A 22077-nucleotide genomic window follows, 5' to 3' on the forward strand; every position below is an offset into this window, starting at 1 on the left:
CTGTGTCGGCACTCGGCAGTCCATCCATAATTGTATACCACCTACCCGTGTTTTTTTTTTCTTTCTTCTTTATACATACTACATCTCATTATCATCCAGTCTATATTAGCAGCAGACACAGTACAGTACGGTAGTCCACGGCTGTAGCTACCTCTGTGTCGGCACTCGGCAGTCCGTCCATAATTGTATACCACCTACCCGTGGTTTTTTTTTCTTTCTTCTTTATACATACATACTACATCTCATTATCAACCAGTCTATATTAGCAGCAGACACAGTACAGTATGGTAGTCCACGGCTGTAGCTACCTCTGTGTCGGCACTCGGCAGTCCATCCATAATTGTATACCACCTACCCGTGTTTTTTTTTTTCTTCTTTATACATACTACATCTCATTATCATCCAGTCTATATTAGCAGCAGACACAGTACAGTACGGTAGTCCACGGCTGTAGCTACCTCTGTGTCGGCACTCGGCAGTCCGTCCATAATTGTATACCACCTACCCGTGGTTTTTTTTTCTTTCTTCTTTATACATACATACTACATCTCATTATCAACCAGTCTATATTAGCAGCAGACACAGTACAGTACGGTAGTCCACGGCTGTAGCTACCTCTGTGTCGGCACTCGGCAGTCCATCCATAATTGTATACCACCTACCCGTGGTTTTTTTCTTCTTCTTTATACATACTACATCTCATTATCATCCAGTCTATATTAGCAGCAGACACAGTACAGTACGGTAGTCCACGGCTGTAGCTACCTCTGTGTCGGCACTCGGCAGTCCGTCCATAATTGTATACCACCTACCCGTGGTTTTTTTTTCTTTCTTCTTTATACATACATACTACATCTCTTTATCAACCAGTCTATATTAGCAGCAGACACAGTACAGTACGGTAGTCCACGGCTGTAGCTACCTCTGTGTCGGCACTCGGCAGTCCATCCATAATTGTATACTAGTATCCATCCATCTCCATTGTTTACCTGAGGTGCCTTTTAGTTGTGCCTATTAAAATATGGAGAACAAAAATGTTGAGGTTCCAAAATTAGGGAAAGATCAAGATCCACTTCCACCTCGTGCTGAAGCTGCTGCCACTAGTCATGGCCGAGACGATGAAATGCCAGCAACGTCGTCTGCCAAGGCCGATGCCCAATGTCATAGTACAGAGCATGTCAAATCCAAAACACCAAATATCAGTAAAAAAAGGACTCCAAAACCTAAAATAAAATTGTCGGAGGAGAAGCGTAAACTTGCCAATATGCCATTTACCACACGGAGTGGCAAGGAACGGCTGAGGCCCTGGCCTATGTTCATGGCTAGTGGTTCAGCTTCACATGAGGATGGAAGCACTCAGCCTCTCGCTAGAAAAATGAAAAGACTCAAGCTGGAAAAAGCACAGCAAAGAACTGTGCGTTCTTCGAAATCCCAAATCCACAAGGAGAGTCCAATTGTGTCGGTTGCGATGCCTGACCTTCCCAACACTGGACGTGAAGAGCATGCACCTTCCACCATTTGCACGCCCCCTGCAAGTGCTGGAAGGAGCACCCGCAGTCCAGTTCCTGATAGTCAGATTGAAGATGTCAGTGTTGAAGTACACCAGGATGAGGAGGATATGGGTGTTGCTGGCGCTGGGGAGGAAATTGACCAGGAGGATTCTGATGGTGAGGTGGTTTGTTTAAGTCAGGCACCCGGGGAGACACCTGTTGTCCGTGGGAGGAATATGGCCGTTGACATGCCTGGTGAAAATACCAAAAAAATCAGCTCTTCGGTGTGGAAGTATTTCACCAGAAATGCGGACAACATTTGTCAAGCAATGTGTTCCCTTTGTCAAGCTGTAATAAGTAGGGGTAAGGACGTTAACCACCTCGGAACATCCTCCCTTATACGTCACCTGCAGCGCATTCATAATAAGTCAGTGACAAGTTCAAAAACTTTGGCCGACAGCGGAAGCAGTCCACTGACCAGTAAATCCCTTCCTCTTGTAACCAAGCTCACGCAAACCACCCCACCAACTCCCTCAGTGTCAATTTCCTCCTTCCCCAGGAATGCCAATAGTCCTGCAGGCCATGTCACTGGCAATTCTGATGATTCCTCTCCTGCCTGGGATTCCTCCGATGCATCCTTGCGTGTAACGCCTACTGCTGCTGGCGCTGCTGTTGTTGCTGCTGGGAGTCGATGGTCATCCCAGAGGGGAAGTCGTAAGCCCACTTGTACTACTTCCAGTAAGCAATTGACTGTTCAACAGTCCTTTGCGAGGAAGATGAAATATCACAGCAGTCATCCTGCTGCAAAGCGGATAACTGAGGCCTTGACAACTATGTTGGTGTTAGACGTGCGTCCGGTATCCGCCGTTAGTTCACAGGGAACTAGACAATTTATTGAGGCAGTGTGCCCCCGTTACCAAATACCATCTAGGTTCCACTTCTCTAGGCAGGCGATACCGAGAATGTACACGGACGTCAGAAAAAGACTCACCAGTGTCCTAAAAAATGCAGTTGTACCCAATGTCCACTTAACCACGGACATGTGGACAAGTGGAGCAGGGCAGGGTCAGGACTATATGACTGTGACAGCCCACTGGGTAGATGTATGGACTCCCGCCGCAAGAACAGCAGCGGCGGCACCAGTAGCAGCATCTCGCAAACGCCAACTCTTTCCTAGGCAGGCTACGCTTTGTATCACCGGTTTCCAGAATACGCACACAGCTGAAAACCTCTTACGGCAACTGAGGAAGATCATCGCGGAATGGCTTACCCCAATTGGACTCTCCTGTGGATTTGTGGCATCGGACAATGCCAGCAATATTGTGTGTGCATTAAATATGGGCAAATTCCAGCACGTCCCATGTTTTGCACATACCTTGAATTTGGTGGTGCAGAATTTTTTAAAAAACGACAGGGGCGTGCAAGAGATGCTGTCGGTGGCCAGAAGAATTGCGGGACACTTTCGGCGTACAGGCACCACGTACAGAAGACTGGAGCACCACCAAAAACTACTGAACCTGCCCTGCCATCATCTGAAGCAAGAAGTGGTAACGAGGTGGAATTCAACCCTCTATATGCTTCAGAGGTTGGAGGAGCAGCAAAAGGCCATTCAAGCCTATACAATTGAGCACGATATAGGAGGTGGAATGCACCTGTCTCAAGCGCAGTGGAGAATGATTTCAACATTGTGCAAGGTTCTGATGCCCTTTGAACTTGCCACACGTGAAGTCAGTTCAGACACTGCCAGCCTGAGTCAGGTCATTCCCCTCATCAGGCTTTTGCAGAAGAAGCTGGAGACATTGAAGGAGGAGCTAACACGGAGCGATTCCACTAGGCATGTGGGACTTGTGGATGGAGCCCTTAATTCGCTTAACAAGGATTCACGGGTGGTCAATCTGTTGAAATCAGAGCACTACATTTTGGCCACCATGCTCGATCCTAGATTTAAAGCCTACCTTGGATCTCTCTTTCCGGCAGACACAAGTCTGCTGGGGTTGAAAGACCTGCTGGTGAGAAAATTGTCAAGTCAAGCGGAACGCGACCTGTCAACATCTCCTCCTTCACATTCTCCCGCAACTGGGGGTGCGAGGAAAAGGCTCAGAATTCCGAGCCCACCCGCTGGCGGTGATGCAGGGCAGTCTGGAGCGACTGCTGATGCTGACATCTGGTCCGGACTGAAGGACCTGACAACGATTACGGACATGTCGTCTACTGTCACTGCATATGATTCTCTCAACATTGAAAGAATGGTGGAGGATTATACGAGTGACCGCATCCAAGTAGGCACGTCACACAGTCCGTACTTATACTGGCAGGAAAAAGAGGCAATTTGGAGGCCCTTGCACAAACTGGCTTTATTCTACCTAAGTTGCCCTCCCACAAGTGTGTACTCCGAAAGAGTGTTTAGTGCCGCCGCTCACCTTGTCAGCAATCGGCGTACGAGGTTACATCCAGAAAATGTGGAGAAGATGATGTTCATTAAAATGAATTATAATCAATTCCTCCGCGGAGACATTGACCAGCAGCAATTGCCTCCACAAAGTACACAGGGAGCTGAGATGGTGGATTCCAGTGGGGACGAATTGATAATCTGTGAGGAGGGGGATGTACACGATGATATATCGGAGGATGATGATGAGGTGGACATCTTGCCTCTGTAGAGCCAGTTTGTGCAAGGAGAGATTAATTGCTTCTTTTTTGGGGGGGGTCCAAACCAACCCGTCATATCAGTCACAGTCGTGTGGCAGACCCTGTCACTGAAATGATGGGTTGGTTAAAGTGTGCATGTCCTGTTTTGTTTATACAACATAAGGGTGGGTGGGAGGGCCCAAGGACAATTCCATCTTGCACCTCTTTTTTCTTTTATTTTTCTTTGCGTCATGTGCTGTTTGGGGAGGGTTTTTTGGAAGGGCCATCCTGCGTGACACTGCAGTGCCACTCCTAGATGGGCCCGGTGTTTGTGTCGGCCACTAGGGTCGCTTATCTTACTCACACAGTCAGCTACCTCATTGCGCCTCTTTTTTTCTTTGCGTCATGTGCTGTTTGGGGAGGGTTTTTTGGAAGGGACATCCTGCGTGACACTGCAGTGCCACTCCTAGATGGGCCCGGTGTTTGTGTCGGCCACTAGGGTCGCTTATCTTACTCACACAGCGACCTCGGTGCAAATTTTAAGACTAAAAATAATATTGTGAGGTGTGAGGTATTCAGAATAGACTGAAAATGAGTGGAAATTATGGTTTTTGAGGTTAATAATACTTTGGGATCAAAATGACCCCCAAATTCTATGATTTAAGCTGTTTTTTAGGGTTTTTTGAAAAAAACACCCGAATCCAAAACACACCCGAATCCGACAAAAAAAATTCGGTGAGGTTTTGCCAAAACGCGGTCGAACCCAAAACACGGCCGCGGAACCGAACCCAAAACCAAAACACAAAACCCGAAAAATTTCCGGCGCTCATCTCTAGTTTGTACCCCAGGTCGCCTCTCAACATGAGAAGACGCCGTATTATCAGGCGCAGTCTTTTCGTGGACAAGCGGGCAAAAGGTTCCTCATTTCTGCCCCGTGACAGAGGGAGAGGAAAAAGGCTGCAGAAATCAGCCAGTTCCCAGGAACAGAAACCCTCTCCCGCCTCTGCCAAGCCCTCAGTATACGCTGGGGCTTTACAAGCAGAATCAGGCACGGTGGGGGGCCCGTCTCAATGAATTTCAGCGCGCAGTGGGCTCACTCGCAAGTAGACCCCTGGATCCTTCAGGTGATATCTCAGGGGTACAAATTAGAATTCGAGACGTCTCCCCCTCGCCGTTTCCTAAAGTCGGCTTTACCGATGTCTCCTTCTGACAGGGAGACAGTTTTGGAAGCCATTCACAAGCTGTATTCCCAGCAGGTGATAATCAAGATACCCCTCCTGCAACAGGGAACGGGGTATTATTCCACACTGTTGTGGTACCGAAGCCGGACGGCTCGGTGAGACCGATTCTAAATCTAAAATCTTTGAACACTGACGTACAGAGGTTCAAATTCAAGATTGAGTCACTCAGAGCAGTGATTGCGAACCTGGAAGAAGGGGACTACATGATGTCTCGGGACATCAAGGATGCTTACCTTCATGTCAAAATTTACCCTTCTCACCAAGGGTACCTCAGGTTTATGGTACAGAACTGTCACTATCAGTTCAGACGCTGCCGTATGGATGGTACACGGCACCCCGGGTCTTTACCAAGGTAATGGCCGAAATGATGATATTCCTTCGAAGGAAGTGAATTTTAGTTATCCCTTCCTTGGACAATTCCCTGATAAGGGTAAGATCCAGGGAACAGTTGGAGGTCGGTGTAGCACTATCTCAGGTAGTGTTGCGGCAGCACGATTGGATTCTCAATATTCCAAAATCGCACCTGGTTCCGACGACGTGTCTTCTGTTCCTAGGGATGATCCTGGACACAGTCCAGAAAAAGGTGTTTCTCCCGGAGGAGAAAGCCAGGGAGTTATCCGAGCTAGTCAGGAACCTCCTAAAACCGAGCGAAGTCTCAGTGCATCAATGCACAAGGGTTCTGGGTAAAATGGTGGCTTCCTACGAAGCAATCCCATTCGGCAGATTCCACGCAAGAACTTTCCAGTGGGACCTGCTGGACAAATGGTCCGGATCGCATCTTCAGATGCATCAGCGGATAACCCTGTCACCAAGGACAAGGGTGTCCCTCCTGTGGTGGTTGCAGAGTGCTCATCTTCTAGAGGGCCGCAGATTAGGCATTCAGGACTGGGTCCTGGTGACCACTGATGCCAGCCTGTGAGGCTGGGGAGCAGTCACACAGGGAAGGAATATCCAGGGCTTATGGTCAAGCCTGGAGACATCACTTCACATAAATATCCTGAAGCTAAGGGACATTTACAATACTCTAAGCTTAGCAAGACCTCTGCTTCAAGGTCAGCCGGTGTTGATCCAGTCGGACAACATCACGGCAGTCACCCACGTAAACAGACAGGGTGGCACAAGAAGCAGGAGGGCAATGGCAGAAGCTGCAAGGATTCTTCGCTGGGCGGAAAATCATGTGATAGCACTGTCAGCAGTATTCATTCCGGGAGTGGACAACTGGGAAGCAGACTTCCTCAGCACGACCTCCACCCGGGAGAGTGGGGACTTCACCCAGAAGTCTTCCACATGATTAAAAACTCGACAGGTATTGCGCCAGGTCCAGGGACCCTCAGGCAATAAGCTGTAGACGCTCTGGTAACACCGTGGGTGTACCAGTCAGGGTATGTGTTCCCTCCTCTGCCTCTCATACCCAAGGTACTGAGATTGATAAGATGGAGAGGAGTAAGCACTATATTCGTGGTTCCGGATTGGCCAAGAAGGACTTGGTAACCGGAACTTCAAGAGATGCTCACGGAGGATCCGTGGCCTCTACCTCTAAGAAGGGACCTGCTCCAGCAAGGACCCTGTCTGTTCCAAGACTTACCGCGGCTGCGTTTGACGGCATGGCGGTTGAACGCCGGATCCTGAAGGAAAAAAGGCATTCCGGATGAAGTCATCCCTATCCTGATCAAAGCCAGGAAGGATGTAACCGCAAAAACATTATCACCGCAATTGGCGAAAATATGTTGCGTGGTGCGAGGCCAGTAAGGCCCGACGGAGGAAATTCAACTGGGTCGATTCCTACATTTCCTGCAAACAGGAGTGTCTATGGGCCTGAAATTGGGGTCCATTAAGATTCAAATTTCGGCCCTGTCAATTTTCTTCCAAAAAAGAACTAGCTTCAGTCCCTGAAGTTCAGACGTTTGTAAAAGGGGTACTGCATATACAGCCTCCTTTTGTGCCTCCAGTGGCACTTTGGGATCTCAATGTAGTTTTGGGTTCCAAAAGTCACATTGGTTTGAACCACTTAAATCTGTGGAGTTAAAATATCTCACATGGAAAGTGGTCATGCTGTTGGCCCTGGCCTGGGCCAGGCGCGTGTCAGAATTGGCGGCTTTATCCTGAAAAATCCCTTATCTGATTTTCCATTCGGACAGGGCGGAATTGAGGACTCGTCCTCAGTTTCTCCCCAAGGTGGTTTCAGCGTCTCACCTGAACCAACCTATTGGTGGTGCCTGCGGCTACTAGGGACTTGGAGGCCTCCAAGTTGCTAGACGTTGTCAGTGCCCTGAAAATATATGTTTCCAGGACGGCTGGAGTCAGGAAATCTGACTCGCTGTTTATCCTGTGTGCACCCAACAAGCTGGGTGCTCCTGCTTCTAAGCAGACTATTGCTCGTTGGATTTGTAGTACAATTCAGCTTGCACATTCTGTGGCAGGCCTGCCACAGCCAAAAATCTATAAATGCCCACTCCACAAGGAAGGTGGGCTCATCTTGGGCGGCTGCCCGAGGGGTCTCGGCTTTACAACTTTGCCGAGCAGCTACTTGGTCATGAACAAATACGTTTGTAAAATTCTACAAAATTGATATCCTGGCTGAGGAGGACCTGGAGTTCTCTCATTTGGTGCTGCAGAGTCATCCGCACTCTCCCGCCCGTTTGGGAGCTTTGGTATAATCCCTATGGTCCTTACGGAGTCCCCAGCATCCACTTAGGACGTTAGAGAAAATAAGAATTTACTTACCGATAATTCTATTTCTCATAGTCCGTAGTGGATGCTGGGCGCCCATCCCAAGTGCGGATTGTCTGCAATACTTGTACATAGTTATTGTTACAAAAATCGGGTTATTATTGTTGTGAGTCATCTTTCAGAGGCTCCTCTGTTATCATGCTGTTAACTGGGTTCAGATCACAGGTTATACGGTGTGATTGGTGTGGCTGGTATGAGTCTTACCCGGGATTCAAAATCCTTCCTTATTGTGTACGCTCGTCCGGGCACAGTATCCTAACTGAGGCTTGGAGGAGGGTCATGGGGGGAGGAGCCAGTGCACACCAGATAGTCCTAAAGCTTTCTTTAGATGTGCCCAGTCTCCTGTGGAGCCGCTATTCCCCATGGTCCTTACGGAGTCCCCAGCATCCACTACGGACTATGAGAAATAGAATTATCGGTAAGTAAATTCTTATTTTTTGCGCATGTGCATGATAGTGGCTCTTACCGTTGACTACCGATCTTTTCTGGCTCTTTGCCACCAGGATGCATGTATTGTGATGTTACAGCAACCCCAGTCGCAGTGCCCTAGATTCTGCAGCCTGATTGACAGACTGAGGCCTCTTGAGGAGGAGATGGGGACTGTTTCATAAAACGGAAATGCCGAGGCCAGTGACTGCATTTCTGATGCAGATTCACTGGCCTCAAGAGCGGAGATGTGGTGGACATTCTTTCTGAGTAAAAGGGTTAGTCAGAAGCTCGATTCTGCGACCAGTGACCACGATGGTGACCCCATGCTGTATCATTAGATCCAGCAGCGGATCATGGAAGCCACAGGTGGGCGTCTTTTTTCACAAGACGCTCCCTATAGCTTTTGCATATCTTTGCTGCTTACAAAGGCGAAGCTGTGATATAGTTTATTATCACTGGGTTGTCCCCCCCCCCCCCTTCCCCCCTCAGCCAACACTAAAAACTTTATGTGTTCTCCTGAATATCACAAGTGGTACCCCAGGTTGGAAACCACTGCTTTATATAAATGAAGAAGGCATATGTTCTATAAAGCTGGAAAAAAAAAGCTCAATAGATGAATGACTTATGCTTCTCTATGGGGTGGGCACATGGACACTGGACATCAGGTGATATATAACTAATGCAGTCATGCTAAATGCCAAAATACAATATCAAAAGGTAATGTACAAATATATAAGAAAAGGCGCAGAACAGTGTATATAAAAGTTAGCTGATAAATATTTACCTACTGATTTTCACCCTGTGCAAACACAACATAGACTTCTGTTAATATAGACTTCAACTAAAAAGGTCCAATGGCTTTGTAGGTTCACCTTTGTGATTCTGTCATCCTTAAACAAATTACCAAAAACCATAATCCATCTGCTTAGTAGTGCAAACAGTTGTCTCTTAATGTTCTTACAGCACCTTACATGTATCTAGATGTCTACAAGTTGTATTGTATTGTTCGATATTTATAACTTTGTTGCATTTGAAAGAGTTTTGATCAATTAACAAAAATATATTTCATTTTGCTGACTACAACCTTTTAAGGTACAATTAATATTTAAACCACATATAAATAATACAGATGGATAGCTTGCTAATAGAAACAAGGGCACGTGTAATATACTGTAACGTGAAACCTTAGGCACAGTTCATTAAAGGGTGAAAAGCTATGTCAGTTTGGGTTTGAGAAATAATAAAACAGATTTTTCTCGAAGGAATACATTTTGTAATTAGCTTTACATTTATTAAACTTAGAAATACACTTTGCTCGAATAAGTGTGTATTTCAATATGGTAGCAAAATATTGTGTAATCAAGCATTATAAATAACTGTACTAGTTTACATGCCATGTTTTCCCCAGGACAGTCCTGGTTGCAGAGCCAGCTATAAACAATTTGGTGCCCTAATGAAGATTTGGCTGGTGCTCCCTACCAGATAATCCCACCTCCAAGCTCAGTGTTCAGGAGGCATTCTATAGGACACATTCTCTACTCACAGCACAGCACCCCAGGCTGTCCGCTCATAGCACCCATTACCCCTCACCAAGCACAGCACCCCACATACAGCACCCCTCTCCCAGCACAGCACTCCTTACCCAGCACCCCTCTCCTATTCCCCCTCACCCAGCACCCCTCTTCATATACAGCATGTCAGCCCTCCTCTCCCAGTACAGTCAGCACCCCTCACCCAGCAGCATAGATCACAGCAGAGGCAACAAACAACCATCATCCCTCACCGGGCCAGCACAGCACCCCTTTACAGCACAGTCAGATAAGTAAGCACCCCTCACCCATCACTCATATATGCTGAGCTGATGAACTTAAAACACATCATAAGTGGTGCAACATCCTCATCTGCCCTTGCAGTTTTCCCGTCTCCTTGCTGTGCTTGGTGGGCTGGCTACAGTCAGTGCAGCGTGCTGGAGGTGGAGCTGTGAGGTTTGACTCACAAGCTCGGCAAAGGCCCAAGGGAGAAAATTCTGCAGCTGTGCTGTGCTGCAGCCCTCCCGTTGCCATTTTACGTGCAGTACAGATGAGCACAGAAGCTAATTCTTCCCGCTGACTGATTGGAGCCGAACTCTGATCGCAATGGCTGTCACCGCAGTCCCAGTGCCCCAATCCACTGCTGGCCCTAGGCTTGGGATGCCCCTAGGCATTTGCCTACAATACCTATGTCTGCGGTTACTCTGCCTGGTTGGCAGCTATAATATTCAGCCACAAATTACCAATGACACCTAGAATAGTCATTTATAATAAAGAGTTCTGTTATTTTATTAGACTTTAAGAGACAGACACTTTCAAGGGCCAATAGCTATGATTTTCACAGTACTGTGATAGAAATTCTGTGGTTTGAAACCAGTTACTAACTTACTACACTTCTCCTTAATTATAAAATAGATTGGGCCAGAGTTTCCCAAACTCCGCCATTATGGTTCAGGTTTTAAGGATATCAATGCTTAAACACAGGTAACTTAATTGGTACCACAATTTGATTTAACCATCTGCTAGACTCCATCATGAATTTCCTTCAAAACTGGACTGTAATAGCGGAGTTTGGGAAACTCTGGATTGGTCAAAGCTTCATTTATTGCAGACTCTATAACCACAGCTACAAAGTATACTGGAAGCAATCACTATGGGATCCAGACGGTCAGCATTGGCTGACGGGATTCTGGCGTCGGTATCCTGACAGCTGGGAAACTGCTTCCCTACTGAAGAGCATACAGTATATCACCAATAGGTTGCTTATGATGCTCACTATCCTGGTTTCTGGACATTCTGCTTACTGTAGGTAATAAAAAGACTGGAAACGTAACCTTTCATTTAGTTGTCCTTTTTTCTCTGACAGCATAAACAACAAAATGAAAGACGTCCTGTGCTGTGCCCCAGATTTATTGCTCATATGGCAACATCACCGGATGAACAGCACTACTCCAAGACACCTAACAACAAGTCTGCTGGCTGTCCAGGCAATGGAAGAAACCTGTATGGGAAATCATTATCTAGCACAAAGAGTCAATGCAGAACTTCAGGTAAAAAAAAACCCTATTTTCTAAAAGCAATTGTCCTTTTATGGATAACCATAATTTTTTAGATATAGGTTTCAATTTTCAATTGGTAGGGTCACTGCCAGAGCAATAGCTACACATTTCAGCAGTGTCGGACTGGAGCGTGAAGGGCCCACCGGGGGTATGCAGTGGCATCATTAGAGGTGTGGTCAGCCTCCAAAGGGGGTGTGGCCAGCCACCACAGAGGTTTGGCTAACCATTATAGAGTATCTGGTCTGGACTCCTTGATAATTTATATAGTAATTAATGCTAGTGTATGCATGATAATGTGCCAGATAATGACAGCAATGTACTGTAGAGAATACATCATAATCCTGTGCAGTATAAGGTAACATATGTATAATGTATAATACAAGTGCACAGTCTAGAACCTGATCCCTAGAGGAGGAGGGGCCTTCAGGCAGTGGGGCCTACCGGTGGTTTCCCCTGTACCCCTGTGGGCCAGTCCGAGCCTGCATTTCAGTACTAAGAGTGAGAGAGAGAGCACTGCCAGCCATAGTCATAGACCGTACAGATGGCAGGTCAGCATATATGATCGGGTAACCATGTGTAGCGCCAAGCAAGATGAACAACCTTGAATTTAGGGCAGATAAGCAGGGGGCATTACCACACTGCCGGGAAGGATAGACTAACAAGAGACGGTTCAGAGTGGCTCCAACTTTCAGTACACAGTGAAAGCAAATACTGACAGATGAGGTGGCTCTGAGTCTCTTCTTATTAAATAAAGATTATCAAGAGTCGGCACCACTGCACCCCCTCATCAATCTCCTCTGCATGTATGATGTGGGGGAAAGAGATTACACTATCTCCCGCCCCCAGGTCGGCATTTGGCAGAGTGGGGCATCCTCCACTGTGCAGCGCGTGGTGCTGCGCATTGTATATTTTATTCCTATGGGAAGTGGTCATGCCTCCACAACTAGGCCATGGTTCCTACACTACCCAGGCCTGGCCCTGCTTAGCGACAACACTGTGACACATTTTTGAAATCTAATCTTTTTTTTCCCTATTACTTAGAGAGCAGGCAAGCTACAAGTAATCATATGTAGATGAGGAAGATTTTAAATGTGCACAGAGATTTATATTTGGGAATGGTGAATCCTAGCTTAATTCTAAATTTCAGTGTAAAAATAAAGCTGTCCAATATGTGTCCACTTCATGCAAAAACAGGCAGTATTTTCCCAGCATGCAAACAAATAACTGAATCTGCACTCCTCGCATTGCAACATGATTTATTCCAGGAGCAAACTGCATGTTCTTTCACCAAACTCTTAATACGGCCCAATATTTATTTATTTATTACCAGTTATTTATATAGCACACACAAATTCCGCAGTGCTGTACAGATAATATTTGCCCATTCACACCAGTCCCTGCCCCAGCGGAGCCTACAATCTATATTCCCTATCATATGTACACACACACTCATGCTAGGGTTAGTTTTTGTTGGGAGCCAATTAACCTACCAGTATATTTTTGGATTGTGGGAGGAAACCGGAGTACCCGGAGGAAACCCACGCAAGTACGGGGAGAATATACAAACTCCGCACAGTTAGGGCCATGGTGGGAATCGACCCATGACCTCAGTGCTGTGAGGCAGTAATGCTAACCATTACACCATCCGTACTGCCCAATATGTATACTGACATGAATTTACATGTCCCACTGAGTTGTCAATGTCTGCGGTGTCAGGTCTTTCTTCTCCAAGCTGGTAGCCCTGACCATTTACACGTACCAGTACAATCCCGCTCTCTGCTGAAGGTGAACTACCGTCTAATCACTGATTGAACATATGTAGCAGAGATTAGTACCAACAAGACCCTCACTCTGCTAAGAGTCTATTCTTGATTCATTACATGCTCATCACTTTCTTTTTAAAATAGCAACATACCAAAACAAAAGAACATTAGTAAATCTCATTTAATTATACTGTGTGGCATATGCAAAATTGCACATTTGTCCTTGAAAGATGCTGGTTTTTGCAATGTAAAGGGTCATATCAAGACAAAAACATCATGTGTGAAACTATTTCTCTCCACAAAGCCTGCACAATAGATATCTCAGTGTTTGGTAATGTAAAGGCATTTCCCGGCACCGCTCATTAATACACATATTGATAGAGCCTGGCAGAGGCAGCAACATTTTACTAGAGTAGGGTCAAAAACTAATTATTCAGCATATGGTGGCCGCCTCCACAACAATTGTGCAGGAGAAGAAAAAGGAAGTCCCCTGGCTCATTTCTTTGGGCGGTTTACTCAGTGATGACTCTCTTGACACATGCCATTCATGCTCTCCCTGAATAACAGATGGGCTAAGACTGGGAACTAAGGGGAAAGCATGGCAGTACCCTGATACCAGCTTGGGCCTTTTATCCCACAGAATGACTTTAAGTCACATGGTCCAAGAATATAACAAGCGGTGAATTGTACTCTCAGGATTTCCTTGCTTTTCAAACAGGCTAGACGTAATTTTGACTGCCTTTTTGTATTTTGTTTATTAAAAGGATCAGGGCTTTGGATAAAAGAGATTACTTGATTGTGGTGCAGGCAGTTTTCTGGCAATGACCCCTCTACTCATTGTAAGTAGGGAGAAGTTAGCTGGCAATTGGTGATGGATAACAATATAGCTGGTCTCCAAATTAAAACCCAAACTCATTTTCTTTCCTTTTCACTTGTAAATTCTGCCCATACGCATCAAAGAAAAAAGCGCTAGGATTTCATATATTCAAACATTAAAAACCTCATGTCTGCAGCCTTTACTTTTTTTTTGTATTAACCAAGCACAGGAGTAAAAATATATCCGTGGACAGAGATTAAAATGATTTCTCTTCCTCCTCTATTTCCCTGCTATTGGCGCTATCTAAACTCATTTTTAAAAAGAAAACAAAAATGAAACTCAGATAAATACAAATGTTTTACTTTGTGACGACTTCAATTTTAGAAAAGAGCAGACAGAATATACTATTGGTGGTAAATAACAAACAAATAGATTCATGGGGTTAATTACTTTACACGTTAACTAATGCACATCTATGTAAGAGATATTGGGGGTAATTCAGAGTTGATCTCAGCAGCAAATTTGTTAGCAGTTGGCCGAAACCAGGGGGCTAATTCAGACCTGATCACTAGGCTGCGTTTTCGTACAGCGGGCAATCAGGTCTAAACTGCGCATGCACCGCAATGTGCAGGCGCGTCGCACTGGTACAAAGTGGATCACCGAATCAGCCTGTCTGGTCCCGGAATTGACGTCAGACACTCGCCCTGCAAACGCTTGGACACGCCTGCGTTTTTCCAACCACTCCCTGAAAACGGTCAGTTTACACCCATAAATGTCTTCTTCCTGTCAGTCTTCTTGCAATTGGCTGTGTAAATGGATTCTTCGTTAAATCCATCACCCAGCACCGATCCGCTTTGTACTCATACGACGCGCCTGCGCATTGTGGTGCATATGCATGCACAGTTTTGCCGAGTTTTGACATGATCGCAGCACTGCAAAAAATAGCTAGCGTGCGATCCGGTCAGAATGACCCCCATGGATTTGCCCAACTGCTAACAAATTTGCTGCTGCGATCAACTCTGAATTACCCCCATTAAACAAGAGCATTCACATAGTTTGTATTTATTTAGACTACAGCACAAACTGTCAGCTTATAAAGTTTAATGGTAGTATTCAATTAGTGACAAAGTTTGTTTCTTCGTCACCTTGCAACAATCTTCATCACAGATTTTTCCTGATGTACAGGTATGCCGGGAAATCTCTAATAAGATTTATTATAATTAGTGGTGACGTGTGTAGCTGCACATCGCTGCACACATTAACCCCTAAGATTAGACCCCTAAGAGAGGGCATTTGTTGTTTAATATTGTAGTGTACTTTAATTTAATAACTTTGCTTTTATTATTATTTTGTATTTATTTAACTATTACAGTCTATTTTAAATTGACATGCACATATTCAATAAATAAAGATTAATTTTAGTGAGTGGTGGTGAAAGGTACTTGTTTCAGCGACAGACGCAATACACACAGTCGCTGAGTCTTGGTATGCAGCAGCTGTGTGATAATATGCTAATGTCACAGGAGGCATCTTGTGTAAATAGACACCTCCTGACCGCTTTTTTGATTCACTGCTGCATCTGATGAAGAAACATCGGATCACTTGAGTGAACATCGTGATCTGAGTAACACTCAGGTTACTCAGGATAACCAGGCATTTGACGCTGCTGTAGCAAGTGAAGCTCACACGCCTCAGTTTTCTGTAACTCTGCATGTCGCTGCCCCGTCACTTCTTCCAAGCACCAGCAGCATGTCAATCATACTGCAGCATTTGGGGAACAACAGCCTTGGTTCTGGACATGTGCAGATCCAAACCATTGGAGATGTACGGAAACAGATTTACCACTGAGCACCATCCGTCAATAGAAATATATGAAGCTATTAAAGGCTGCTCAAATGTCCCCTGTTATGTTGCTGGGATGTATTTCCCGCATGCATCATTGCTGCTCTACAGGGGGTATTCAATTGCGGCTAATTGTCATGCCGGAGCAATCACAATAGCGGGGATTACAGGGCAAACGCAGCATTTATAGGGGGGGGGTGTTCCAGATACAGTATGTGCTCTATATTATCATCCTGATGAAAGAGTTAAGGTAAAGGACTCTGAAACATTGATCCACTATTGTGGAGTCTCTGTTTTCTTTATTCAGTCGTCTGAGTGCCGCCCCATGGTTCATACTGTATTTTGGTTCCAACTTCTCGAAGGAATGTGGTAACTGGAGGGCACTGATGCACATTGCTATTGCAGACAAGGAGTGCCGGCTCGTACAGACTCATATATATATATATATATACACACATACACACATACACACACTACACATACATACACACAAATACACACGTAGGCATGTGTATATATTTTGATATGTATATATACATGTGTGTAAATGTATATATATGTGTGTCAGTGGCGGAACTAGCGAGCGGGGGGCCCGGGTGCGACAAAATACTTTGCCCCCCCCCCCCCCCATCCAAGTCCACTCCCTCACCCCTGGAGAGGATCTGGCGAGGGGGACCTGCTCAGGGCCAGAGAAATGGATACCTAGCAACAGTGCCGTAACTAGACATTTTAGCACTGTGTGCAAGAAACGGCATCGGAGCCCCATCCCTGCATGCAAAACAGGGGCAGTGCGTGCCGTAGGGTTGCGCAAAAATACATAGGGGCGTGGCTTCGTGGGGAAGGGGTGGGGCCACAAAATAATACCAATTCATAAAACTGTGCACAGTAGTCTCCATTATTCGAATTACGCCGCACAGTAGCACCACTACACCAGGTAGAGACCCTTTTACACCTTACATCGGACAGATTCCCCTTTTTACACATTACGGCAGACAGCGTCCCCCTTTTACACATAACGGCAGACAGCATGCCCTTTTTACACATAGCGGCAGACAGCGTGCAGTTTTTGCACATAACGGCAGACAGCGTCCCCTTGTTACACATAACGGCAGACAGCGTGCCCTTGTTACACATAGCGGCAGACAGCGTACACTTTTTACACATAACGGCAGACAGCGTCCACATTTTACACATAACGGCAGACAGCGTGCCCTTTTTACACATAATGGCAGACAGCGTGCCCTTTTTACACATTACGGCAGACAGCGTCCCCTTTTTACACATTACGGCAGACAGCGTGCCCTTGTTACACATTGCGGCATACAGCGTCCCCTTTTTACACATCACGGCAGGCAGATTCCCCCTTTTTACACATTACGTCAGGCAGATTCCCCCTTTTTTACACATTACGGCAGACAGTCCCCCTTTTTGCACAGAAAGAAAGAAAGAAAGAAAGAATTATACTTACCCTCTCCGCTGGCTCAGGCTCCTCGGTGCAGCTTCTGGCAGAGATCCCGGGCAGGAGAGAAGGAGGAGGAGGGAGGTGGAGGAGGGAGCCGCAGCAGCGCTGTGTTATTGGTGGAGGCGCTGCTGCTGCTGTCCCTCTGCTTCACTATAGGCTGTTCTCCGCCGCTGTGAATGCTGGGATCCGCTTCACAGCGGCGGAAAACAGCCTATAGTGAAGCAGAGGGACAGCAGCAGCAGCGCCTCAACCAATGAAACAGCGCTGCTGCGGCTCCCTCCTCCACCTCCCTCCTCCTCCTTCTCCCCCCGTGACGCTGCGCTGTTCTTCTCTCCTGTCCGGGCGGCTGTGTGCTGCGGGCAGCGGTTGCTTTTGACCTGTGATGCTATATGATTTGAGCTGAGTATACTTACGGTGGTTTGACCGCCATTCTTGGTATGTGAGCTTCTGTTGTGAAAACTGTCAAAATAAAAACTTTTTAACAGATACAGGTCCTATGGAGCACACCCTTTTGTTCTAATTGTTTTCAGAAATACCCGACACTTGGATATGGGAAATTGCAAGGGGAGACACCAACCAAAGGAAAAGGTCTTGGTGCCAAAGAAATTGATAGCATAGAGCCTGGAGAAGGGATAAAGAAGTGATAAAGCAGTGAGAAGTGCAAGGTGATAATGCACCAACCAATCATTACGGATCTGAAAAATGACAGTTAGGAGCTGATTGGCTGGTGCATTATCACCTTACACTTATCACTGCTTTATCACTTCTTTATGACTTCTCCAAACGTAATACATCTGCTCCCTAGGAGGCAAGGGACAAGGAGCACTGATAGCAAGGATGGTGCTGGAGAGGCACATGAGAACAGAGGACAATGTCCATGAGAGCTTCCATACTAAGAGGAGAGGTGAATGTTTGCAGGATAAACTGGGAGGAAGGATGGGAGGCAGTGGCGTTACTTACTACCACCCCTGCAGCCACCTTGGAGGCTTGGATGTACAGGGCTGCGGAGGTGCCACCGTTGATTCAGGCAGATTGACATGCGTACTAGCCGTCCGCATGTCAATCTGCTAAATGTCCCTCTCAAAATGGCCACCGCCATGGAGGAGACAGATGCTAGAGGGTGGGCCCTGTCTGTCACTAACACCCAGGCTAAAATATGCAGGTAGATAACAACAAATCCAGTGCTGATAGCTGCCCTAATGCGATACTTACTCTCAGCTCTCAGCTAACGGCATGGCTTATGCTCCTGGCTGCCTGCTGTGAAGACCTGAAGAAGTAAGAAGAAATACAATTTGTATCAGAAAACAATAATTGAATCTGTGGTAAATTTTGACACATAATTACAGATTTGTATGTGAATATGAGCGAAAAAAATTGGTAGTGTGGGATGAGGAAGGGGGATGGCCACTTCTGTATTAGCCTATTAATCAGGCCCTGAGCAGAGATGTACGCTGGACTATCTTTGCTGGTTTTGGTTCTAATTCGGTTTTGCCTATACATCGTGACTGGCTTTGGTTTTGTAATTTTTTTTTTTGTATTCTTTTAAAAAAATGACAAAAAAAGCTAAAGTCACCTAAATTGGGCATTTTTTGTTCCTACAGTATCATTAACCTCAACATCAATTTCCAATCATTTCCAGTCAATTTTGACCACCACACAGCTCACAATATTGTTTTCTTCCCATTTAGGCCAAAGGGTGCAGCGGTTGCCTGGTTACTTACTATAAGGGGTCTATTTACTAAGCCTCAGGTGGAGATAAAGTGGACGGAGATAAAGTACCAGCCAATCACCTCCTAACTGTCATTTTTCAAACCCAGCCTGTGACATGGTAATTAGGATCTGATTGGCTGGTACTTTATGTCTGGCCACTTTATCTCCATTGAAAAAAGAGAAAAGACAAAAATCCTTTTTTGGGAGCACTCTTGAAAAATGTATAGGTGTGATAAAGATAGAGATATTGTAATTAAAACTTAACCTTTAATTGATCCTTGTATAAAAAATGTAATAAATAGAAAAATGACAAGCAACGATACTCTTAATAAAAGATCTTGTTGACCTTTTTAACAAATGAGGTACAAGGTCGTTATGTAGGTGAAAATATATGGGTATACCTTGGATAACTGTATCTGTTATAGTAAGGGACAAAGAAATGCCAGCAAATGATGGTCAAATCTGGGGATGGTGTCTGACTGCGGATGAGGAGATGAAGAAGAGAAGAGGGAAAGGAAAGAGAGAAAAGAAAAGAAAGGGAAAAGAAGAGAGAGAGAGAGAAAGAGAAAAAGGAGAAGGGTGGAGATGTTCTCCTTGGAAAATGGCCCACTGCACCTGGTATTCTCAGGAGGTTTCCCTTCCTAATACTGACCAGGCCATATCTGCTTAGCTTCCGAGATCGGACAAGATCGGGCGTATTCAGGGTAGTATGGCCGTGGGCCGTTTGTTGAAGGAGAAGAAAATTCCTCTTCTGCTATCTGTACTTTACATTGAATCAGAACTGTTAATAGTCCGAAATTGTATTTCCAGATGAGAGAGTGTGTGAAGAGAAAAAGTGGGAATTTGAGACCAGCGTTGTGAGAGAGACAGGAAAATGAATTCTGAATATGAATTGGTAAGGATTGTGGGATCCTGTCTTCTAATTAGTTGTATGGACTGGTATTGTTCTAATGGAAAGGCTCAACAGGAGCTGGATGCTGGCTGACTTTTTACAATAAAAGACAGTGCAAGCATAAATGAAAAAAAATGAAGGAAAAAAAAAATGTAAAAAAATGAAAAAAAAAATGAAAAAAATGAAGGAATGAAAAAAATGAAAAAAAGAGAAAAATGAAAAAAATGAATGAATAATTTGATAATTGATAAAGATTGTGTCCTGGACTTGATTGATAAATAATTGATAATTAACAGACAATTAATTCAAAGTACCGAGATGACAATCCTTGTAGAAGCCAAACTGACAGAGCTATGATAGCAAAAGTATGCTCATCAGAAACTTGTTGATTAATAAATAAATAAGTGAATAGACAATGTATTGATTGTTCTGAGAAATTAAATAAAAAATTGAAGATTGAGGGATCCAATTAGGGCAATGTAGAATTGAGGTGAAGCCGCTGAGTAGTGCACAAATGGGTTCATTAAATATATAAAAATTAATTCATTAAAGGCAAGTTCATAGCAGAAACACCAAAAAACATAACAAGAAAAAATTAATTGAGCTCAAGGCTGGCTCTAAAAATTACTGAAATCTTAATAGAGGTAAAGTTAGACAATAAATTAATTTGATTGGTATTGACAAATTAGGTACATATATAAAGAGAGACACACTTTAAAGCTCAAGGCTGGCTCCAAAGCATTTGCTGTGGTCCCTATAGTGATTAATAAATAGATATCAGGTAGTCATCCTTGGTATAGGCGGAGAATGCAAAATTAATAATAAGATTGTGCCTGGTGGCAGAGTATACTAATGCCTCAATGCTGTACTGTTATGCAATACTTGGAGGGTGCACACTGTGCCAAAAGCAAGGTTCATGGGAGAGGAGTAAGCAGGTCCCTAGGCAAGTAATGTTCAATTGCCATGGTGGTCTAGTGTACTTTACCCCCACCACTTTGGTTAGTGGTGTCTGATGTTGGCGTCTCCCGGAGTTCTCCGCTGTGAACGATGATAGCCGCGGCCGCCCGCTTCCGGATCGGGCGGTAACGCGATGACGTCACTGAATGACGCGTTGCCCCGACGTACGTTTCACCTTACGAGGCTTGATCACGAGCCTCGTAAGGTGAAACGTACGTCGGGGCAACGCGTCATTCAGTGACGTCATCGCGTTACCGCCCGATCCGGAAGCGGGCGGCCGCGGCTATCATCGTTCACAGCGGAGAACTCCGGGAGACGCCAACATCAGACACCACTAACCAAAGTGGTGGGGGTAAAGTACACTAGACCACCATGGCAATTGAACATTACTTGCCTAGGGACCTGCTTACTCCTCTCCCATGAACCTTGCTTTTGGCACAGTGTGCACCCTCCAAGTATTGCATAACAGTACAGCATTGAGGCATTAGTATACTCTGCCACCAGGCACAATCTTATTATTAATTTTGCATTCTCCGCCTATACCAAGGATGACTACCTGATATCTATTTATTAATCACTATAGGGACCACAGCAAATGCTTTGGAGCCAGCCTTGAGCTTTAAAGTGTGTCTCTCTTTATATATGTACCTAATTTGTCAATACCAATCAAATTAATTTATTGTCTAACTTTACCTCTATTAAGATTTCAGTAATTTTTAGAGCCAGCCTTGAGCTCAATTAATTTTTTCTTGTTATGTTTTTTGGTGTTTCTGCTATGAACTTGCCTTTAATGAATTAATTTTTATATATTTAATGAACCCATTTGTGCACTACTCAGCGGCTTCACCTCAATTCTACATTGCCCTAATTGGATCCCTCAATCTTCAATTTTTTATTTAATTTCTCAGAACAATCAATACATTGTCTATTCACTTATTTATTTATTAATCAACAAGTTTCTGATGAGCATACTTTTGCTATCATAGCTCTGTCAGTTTGGCTTCTACAAGGATTGTCATCTCGGTACT

The 22077-nt window shown here is 45.1% G+C and overlaps 1 pseudogene; it reads right to left on the reverse strand.

The window, feature by feature from the left end:
- Positions 1–19803: 19803 nt before the first annotated feature.
- Positions 19804–19921, reverse strand: LOC134936918 (5S ribosomal RNA; annotated as a pseudogene).
- Positions 19922–22077: the final 2156 nt, after the last annotated feature.

This window comes from Pseudophryne corroboree, chromosome 6 (genome assembly GCF_028390025.1).
Source record: "Pseudophryne corroboree isolate aPseCor3 chromosome 6, aPseCor3.hap2, whole genome shotgun sequence".
In the NCBI taxonomy this organism is placed as follows: domain Eukaryota; kingdom Metazoa; phylum Chordata; class Amphibia; order Anura; family Myobatrachidae; genus Pseudophryne; species Pseudophryne corroboree.